This window comes from Macaca thibetana, chromosome 5, assembly GCF_024542745.1.
Source record: "Macaca thibetana thibetana isolate TM-01 chromosome 5, ASM2454274v1, whole genome shotgun sequence".
Classification (NCBI taxonomy): domain Eukaryota; kingdom Metazoa; phylum Chordata; class Mammalia; order Primates; family Cercopithecidae; genus Macaca; species Macaca thibetana.
The window spans coordinates 160,176,603-160,185,624 of NC_065582.1; positions in this window are offsets into that span (position 1 = coordinate 160,176,603).

Sequence of the window (9,022 nt, forward strand, 5' to 3'; positions counted from 1 at the left end):
AGAAGTCTGGAAGGTCAAGCAAGGTGTTGTTCCTATTCTCTGGCTGAGGCCACTGACCTTGTCTTAGGGCTGAAACACTGCGTTGGCCTTCTGTTGAGGAGAGTGTAGGTCCTGTTCCTCATACAGTGCTCCATTACAACATTTCTGTATTTGGCCACCAGCCTGGCATTATTCAGACCTCTGACAGAGTTGGGAAGCACTCTCAGGGTGAAGTTCTATTTGTCATCCTCAGACTCAAATCTTTCTTTCCAGACATGTATTCAGTTCTTCTCATTTTCTTTAGGCTCTCACGCATGAAATACTCATTCATCTACTTTTCTCCTACACTAGGGGAGGAAGTCCATCAACATAAAAAATAATATGCCTCTCTCTCTGTATCTGTGTCTTTCACATACACTCTTCCCACCTCCCCCCCATGGGTCAGTCCATCACCCAAGTCTTGGCAGAGTATCATGCGTGTGTTATGGGTGCAAATTAAGTTGTATATAGAAAATAATTTGTTGCTTTATATTTCAAGAAAACTTTGGAGTGATTCCACTTACAAAGGAGGAATTATTTTGTCTGAAGATAATCCCTCCCCATGCCAGGAGTAAGTAGAAACAACAAACAGGCAGAAGTCAGAAGGGAAGAGAGGAGAACCAAATTCACAAGATGAGAAAAAATAGGTGAGTCACCAAACTAGTGTAGTGATAGAGCAGAGACTACCACACTCCTGCTGTCTAAGAAGCAACTGACTTTGATTAGACCATGTCAGGCTTCCTGAGGCAGTAGGTGCCCCTCCCCAGAGACAAATGATCTAGACCACAGCAGTAGAGTTTATTGCTCAGTCACCCCTGAGGAGACGGTTCATCTACACATCCCCGTTTATTCCACTCCTTATCAGAACTTACTCTCCAGGCATCAGTTACCTAAAAATTTTCTTCCCTTAATCTGACCTAATTTGCTCCCCACCTCCCTCATCCCCAAATTCCCCTTCTTAATAAACCATTCCCCCCTACCTCTTTGGAATTCCTAACCCCCAATATGAGTTCAATAAAATCCTGGGGTTTTCCGTATCTTTTCTGGAGATCTATTCCCAGTCTCAACTAAAAGCAGGCTATATCTTGGGGACGTGGTTTCTCTGAAGCCCTTTCAAACTTTTTTTCTCTCCTCCCCCAAAGTGCTTCAGCACCAACCTTACTCCTCAATGCCAATTTTAGAGTGTTATTCCTCCTTCCTTCTTGCAAACCCCTTCTGCTCCTTTGAGGCTCACGCCATCTGGTTCTACTACTCTTCCCCCTCCATGCTTTTGTCACCTACTAGTAGTCTCTGGGTCTTTCCTCCTCATTCTCAGGGAAGTGAGCTCGCAACTCAGTTTTCTTCTTTATCCCTACCCTACTCCTGTTGTCCTCTGTGGCTTCAGCATGTATGCTAATGATTCATCTAACACCATTTTTTACTACCTCATATTGTCAATGATATTTTCTTCTGCCCTATTTCAGCTATCCATATGCCTTACATTTTTGCATCAATAAAAATGGCACCATCTCCAACATTTCAAATGCAAATATCACATTCTGACTACCCATATGAACCTTCCAGGTTATGTGCCTTCAAAATTACCCTTCTCTCAGAAGTGCTTTTATTTTTTTTGTTGTAACCTTTAATCCATCCACCCCTCTTTATCCATACCTATCACCAACCCCTCCTTACCTTCTATTTCTCTTCTTTTCTAGTTTATATTCCATGACCCATCATTATAGGTTCTTCCTTGCAAACCTCAACTTCTTTGTTCTGTTGAATGAGATTTGGAGTCCAATAAACAGCACTCTTCTTCCTGCCTGAGTTCAGCAGTACTTGAGAGAGAAAATTAAAATCTAGGCTGGTGAAAGCAGATGAAGGTGATATATCATCTTTCTTACTGCTAAAGTTAATCCCAAGGAATGTGACTTAGTTTTACAGCAAGGACTTTTAAAAACTGAGTTAGTCACGGGCTCCTTGGCTTTTAAAAACTGAGTTAGACACAGACTCCTGAACGCTACAGCCATCTTCTCCCCCACCCCCAATTCCGTACCATGGGATCTAGACTCTGTAAAGCTCAGGGAATACAGGAGCAGTGCAGAACAGTTCACTGTGGGCAGCTGGATTCCGTGAAAAAGATAAGAGAAGGAGGTTGGCTTTAAATGCCCACTGTCATATCCCGACCTCATCAATAATATAATTCATCCTTCTCCAGGGGAGGAGGGAGTGAGGGCCAGCTATCAGCCAAAATATTACATTGATAAATATCTTAAAATACTTCTTAAACTTATTCAAAAAATAAATACATTTCATTTAAAATTAGGTGAGCTGTAACACTTTTATATTTGATTGCAAGTTCTAGTCAGCAAATAAGAAATGACAGACAACAGGCATACATATTTGAAAGAAGCAAAATTGCCTATTTATAGATAACATACTGTACATCACCTAGGGACGCTGCAACAAAGGATAGTAGGAGTAGTAAGTTCAGCAAAGTCTTAGGACACAAGGTCAATTACACCAGCGAGCTCCTTCCACACAGAAGAAAACATTAGGACTCGGTGATATACTACCCCGAACACCCCTCTTCCTCCATCACACTTGCCCAACTTTCTGTGGTCTTTTCCCTGTCAGCACCAGAGCAGTAGAAGTTAGTATTCAAGATACTTTTATGTATTTTATCTTACTTGTGTAGACCCAGAAAATCTGAGACAGATCTCAGTTAATTTAGAAAGTTTATTTTGTCAAGGTTGAGGATGCGTGCCCTTGACACAGCCTCAGGAAGTCCTGAGGACATGTGCCCAAGGTTGTTGGGATGCAGCTTGGTTTTATACATTTTAGGGAGGCATGCTTCATCAATCAAGTACATTTAAGAAAGACATTGGGCCGGGCGTGGTGGCTCACACCTGTAATCCCAGCACTTTGGGAGGCCCAGGCAGGCAGATCACGAGGTCAGGAGATCGAGAACATCCTGGCTAACATGGTGAAACCCTGTCTCTATTAAAAATACAAAAAATGGCCGAGATGGGCGGATCACAAGGTCAGGAGATCGAGACCATCCTGGCTAACACAGTGAAACCCCGTCTCTACTAAAAAATACAAAAACCTAGCCGGGCGAGGTGGCGGGCGTCTGTAGTCCCAGCTACTCGGGAGGCTGAGGCAGGAGAATGGCGTGAACCCGGGAGGCGGAGCTTGCAGTGAGCTGAGATCCGGTCACTGCACTCCAGCCTGGGCGACAGAGCGAGACTCTGTCTCAACAACAACAACAAAAAAATACAAAAAATGTAGCCGGGTGTGGTGGCGGGAGCGCACCGGTTGTCCCAGCTACTTGGGAGGCCGAGGCATGAGAATGGTGCGAACCCTGGAGGCAGAGCTTGCAGTGAGCCGAGATTGCACCACTGCACTCCAGCCTAGGTGGCAGAGCGAGACTCTGTCTCAAAATAAAAAAAAGAAAGAAAGACATTGGTTTGGTCCAGAAAGGCAGGACAACTCAGGCGGGGAGGTTTCAAGGCTATAGGTAAATTTAAACATTTCCTGGTTGACAATTGGTTGAGTTTGTCTAAAAACCTGGGATCAATAGAAAGGAATGTTTGGAGACCAAAGTTTTGTCATGCAGATAAAGCTTTTAGCTAGTGGGCTTCAGGGAGAACAGGCTGTAAAATGTTTCTCATCAAAAGTCTGTGTTGATTTTAATGCTGGAGAGGTATAGTGAGGCATGTCTGACCCCCACTTCCCTTTATGGCCTGAACCAGTCTTTCAGGTTAAATTTTAAGAGCCCTGGCTGAAGAGGAAGTCCATTTAGATGGTTGGGAGGTCTTAGAATTTTATTTTTGGCTTACATTCGAAATTACCACACAAGAGAAATTAGACAGGTAGAATCACCTATTTTATAAAAAGGGTTATTAAAACAATGTGAACTTATTATTTTCATATGTTACGGTTAATACAGTAAACTTCATTTAGCTGAGAGGAGATGGATTGTCTCTTATTGCTGTCACAAACTATGACCCACATAGGAGCTTAAAACAATACAACATTATTATCTTACAGTTCTGGAGGTCAAAAGTCCTACAATCAAGGTGTCAGTAGGGATACATTCCTTCTGGAGGGTCACATGGAGACTCCATTTCCTTCCAGCTTCTAGAGGCTGCCTGTGTTTCTTGGCTCATGGACTCTCCCTCCATTTTTAAAGCCAGCTGTGTGACACCTTCAAATCCCTCCGTGACTCATACCCTTCTGTTTCTCTGTTTCACTTTCAATTGTAAGAACACTTGTCATTACATTGGGCCCGCCTGATAATCCAGGATAATCTCCCCATCTCAAAATTGTTAATAACATCAACAAGTCCCTTTTGCTGGTAAGGAAACATATACAGCATTTTCAGGAATTAGAACTGAATATCTTTGAGGAATCATTATTTTTCCTATCACAGGAAGGATGGCGCCATTACTTTAAGAAAGAAGTGCTAAGATTCTATTGTCATGGGGGTACTGTCTCTTACCACATTTGATACTGAAAAAGCAATCACATGAATACCTGTATACATTGAAGGCCCAGCACAGTACCTTGCTCTGAGTAAGTATTCAATGTTTGTTGAGTAAGTATATGTACACCATATATCTAAGAAAAAAAGTTTTAAGGATAAAGAATAGTTGAATAAGTAATTAAAAACCATTTTCTAATTAATATGACAAAGGCATTGATAATACCTGAAGCCAACTGTTTAAGTTAAAAGGATAATTTTAAGAAGCCATGTGAATGATCAGCAACATAAAACTTAACCTATCTTCTCTGTATTTCAATATTGCTCCCCATTTCCTTCTGAATCCGTCTCACTTTCCCCTACTGTTTTATTTATTTATTTATTTATTTTGAGACAGAGTTTCACTCTGTCCCTCAGGTCGAAGTGTGGTGGCACAACCTCAGCTCACTGTAACCTTCATCTCCCAGGTTCAAGTGATTCTCCTGCCTCAGCCTCCCGAGTAGCTGGGATTACAGGCATGTGCCACCATACCCAGCTAATTTTTTTTTTTTTTTTTTTTTTTTTTTTTTGTATTTTTAGTAGAGACGGGGTTTCACCATGTTGGCCAGACTGGTCTCGAGCTCCTGATTTCAAGTGATCTGCCCACCTTGGCCTCCCAAAGTGCTGAGATTACAGGCGTGAGCCACCGTGCCCATCCTCCCCCATTGTTTTATACCTAAATTGGCCAAACTATTGTTTATAAATATTGAAAAATATTTGTTACACTTATTCAAGAAATAAGTACATTTCCTTTAAAATTAGGTGAGCTGCAACACTTCTGTATTCAATTGCAAGTTCTAGTCAGTGAATAAGGAAAGAAAAAGAGTATACGTATTTGAAAGAAACAAACCAAATTTTATTTATTTATGGATGACATACTGTATATATGGAAAATTCCAGGGAGGCTACAAAAAAGGATAGTAGAAGTAGTAAGCTTAGCAAGGTCTCAGGATGCAAGGTCAATATAAAATATCAATTGCATTTACATCTTAATAACAAAAGATTGGAAATTAAAATAAAAATACCATTATTTAAATACAATAGCATCAAAAAATGTGAAAGAAGTAGGGATAATTTTAACAAAATATGTGAAAGAATTGTACACTGAAAACTACAAAAGATTACTTTTGTAGTAATCTTTTGTAAAATTAAAGCAGATCTAAATAAATAGAGAGATACACCATGTTTATGGATTGGAGGACTCAGCATTGTTAAAGATATCAATTATTTCCAGACTGATCTATTAAGCCAATGCTATCTGAATAAAAATCAAAGCAGACTTTTTACTTCTTTTGGTGCAGATTAAAAAGTTCTTTAGAAATACGAAGAAGCTAGAATGGCCAAATAATTTTAACATACGTGAATAAAGTTAGAAGACTTACACTACCTGATTTCAAGATTTACTATAAAACTACAAAAATCAAGAGAGTGCAATATTGAAATTAAGTTAGACAAAAATTCATGAACAGAATAGAGGGTCCAGAAACCAGCCCATATACATAATCAGTTAATTTTTTACAAAGGTAGTGATGTAAAAGGGAAAAGACAGTCTCTTCACAAATGGCTTATATTCATGTGCAAAAACAAAACCTCAACCCTTAACTTGCACCATAGACAAAAATTAACTTGGAAAAAAAGGGATCATAAACCTAAATGTATGAGTTAATCTTTAAAGTTTCTAGAAAAAAACACAGGGAAAACAAATCTTTGTGACTTTGACTTAAGCAAAGATTTCTTGGAGAGAAAGCAAAAAATATAAACCATAAAAGAAAAAAACAGATAAATTGAACCTCAACAAAATTAAAACTTTTTCTCTTTAAAAGACAGTTAAGAATATTAACTATCTCATAGCTAAGAAAATTAACTCTCCTATAGGCTGGGAGAAAATTTTGCAAATCATATGCTGCATCCAGAATAAGGACTCCTTACAACTTTGTTTTGAGACAAGGTCTCACTCTGACATACAGGCTGGAATGCAGTGGCGGGATCACAGCTCACTGCAGCCTTAACTTCTAGCCTCAAACTATCCTTCCACTTCAGCATCCCACCCCCACCCCCAGTAGCTGAAATTACAGGTGTGCGCCACCATGACTGGTTAATTTTTTTGTATTTTTTTTGTAGGGATGTGGTTTTATCATGTTGCCCAAGCTGGTCTTGAACTCCTGGGCTCAAGCCATCTGCCTGCCTTGGCCTTCCAAAGTGCTGGGATTATAGGTGTAAGCCACCACACCCAGCCTATAACTTAGTAAGATCATTGATTTAAAATGGATAAAAGATTAGAACAGATACTTTACAAAAGAATATGTATAAATGGCAAATAAGTATGAAAATATGCTCAATATCATTAGGAAAATACAAATTAAAACCACTTATTAGAATGACTAACATGACAACACCAAGTGTTGGTAGTAAGGATTGGGAAATACGAACTCATATACTGTTGGTGGCAATGTAAAACAGTAGAATCACTTCAGAAGAGTGTGGAGGCCTCCTTCTAAGTTAAACACGTGCTTACACATAACCCAGAAATCCTATTCCTAAGGTATTAACCCCAGAAATATTAAGATATATGTCCACATGAAGGCTTGTGCACAAATGTTTATAGTAGCTGTATCCATAATACACCCAAACTGAAAACACCATGAATGTACATTAACAATGGTAAATAAACAAATTGTGAAATACTCATACAATGAAATCCTAGGCAGTAATAAAAAGGAATGAACTACTGATCACATAATATGGATGAATCTCAAAACATGCTGAGCAAAAGAAGCCAGACACAAAAAAGTACATATGGATGATTCCATTTACATGAAACTCTCGAAAAGATGAATCTAATCTTTACGGACAGAAGCAGATGAGTGGTTGGAGTGTGTATGGGGTGTGTACTCATCCACTCCAAGTGGATGAGTGTGTATGGGGGATTGGATGGGGAGGGGCACAAAAGGAACTATTTTGGGTGATGGAAATGTTCTATACCTTGATGTGGTGGTGGTGACATGGGTATATACATTTGTTAAGCCTTATAGAACTGTACACTTAGAATGCATTTTATTTTACATAAAATATACATATAATTTTATTGTACATTAAATTATACCTCAATAAAGTTAACTTAAATGAAAAAAAAGAGTGACAGAACCATTTCATTTTTCCCTCTGAAAATATTCTTTCCTTTTGGACTTCCAAAGGCAACTCCACAAGTCAACTTGGTGGGTAAAATAGCTGTGTGACACTGGATAGGCAAATTCCTTTATCAGTAAAATTAGTGAATTAGAATAGATGACTTCATTTGTTCATTCAATAAACATTTACTAAAGCCTATTATGGGGCAAACACAATGCTAGATTCTAGAGATATATGGCTGAAAAAGAATCCAATTTTGTCCTCAAGGAGTCACAGTACAGTGGGAGTGAGGACAAGCTAACTTGATTATAATACATCTCATGTATATGTAGGGGTTGAGGATTCATAAGAGAAGCAGTCTTCCCTGATGATGTAACACCTGAGATGCGTTTTGATGTACAAGTAAGAGTTAGGTAAAGAGGGAAGAGAAGGCATTCTAAGCAGAGGAAGCCATAAGGGCAAAGGGCCAAAGGCAAAATATGTACCTTGTATTAGGTACTTCGAGTAGTTCAGTAGGTCTGAAATATACAATTTATCCTTGTAAGGTCATGGTTGTGTCTTGATTAGAAGAAGTTAAAATATATACTACTCTAGTTTGAGCAGTGTGTAGACAGGAGTTCTATACCAAATAATGATACCCCTATTATTGTGCATCACCTAAAAGGAAAATAACTGCCATCAATTACGATCCTTTTTGTTGCAAAGAAAATCCTTTGGGTCTTGTAAAAAAAACAGTTCAGAGGTAGACTGGTGCAGCACGATCTGGGGATCAACAAGGCCAAATGTGCAGCTTTTCCTTCTCTCCATTCCTAGACTGCAGCAGCTACACACCCTACATTCTTTCTTTTTCATATCTAGCTTCCCTGAAAGATTAAACCAAAGCTTCCTAATTAAGTTTCACTAACTCCCATTGGTCTCAGATTTTGCATTGGTCCTGAAGCAATCCCCTTGGCCAGAGGAACAATACATGGTGACTACTTGGCTAGGACCCAGAGGTCCTGGGGATGCAAGTCAGCCTCACCTGATGCACATGGGGAAGGGGTAGATCGCTAAAGAAAAATCAGAGCATTTGTGGAAGAAGGAAGACTAGATACAAAGGAGAAATTATGTTTTATAGAAAACAGATCCCAACAATTTCTGAGTAGGTCAAGGGATACAGACATATATGGACAAATTTCTGCTTGCATCTTCCACATTTAGGACAGACAAGTCAATGAAAACTGCCTTCAGAATAAAGTAACAAAATCAGAACAAATATCCAAAAAGCTATCAGTTAATACTATAAGCATCACATGAGTGGATGAACAGTTTTATGAGAACAAGGAGAAGGGCATAATTAATTTAATTTACAGGTTCCATGGTATCTTCACA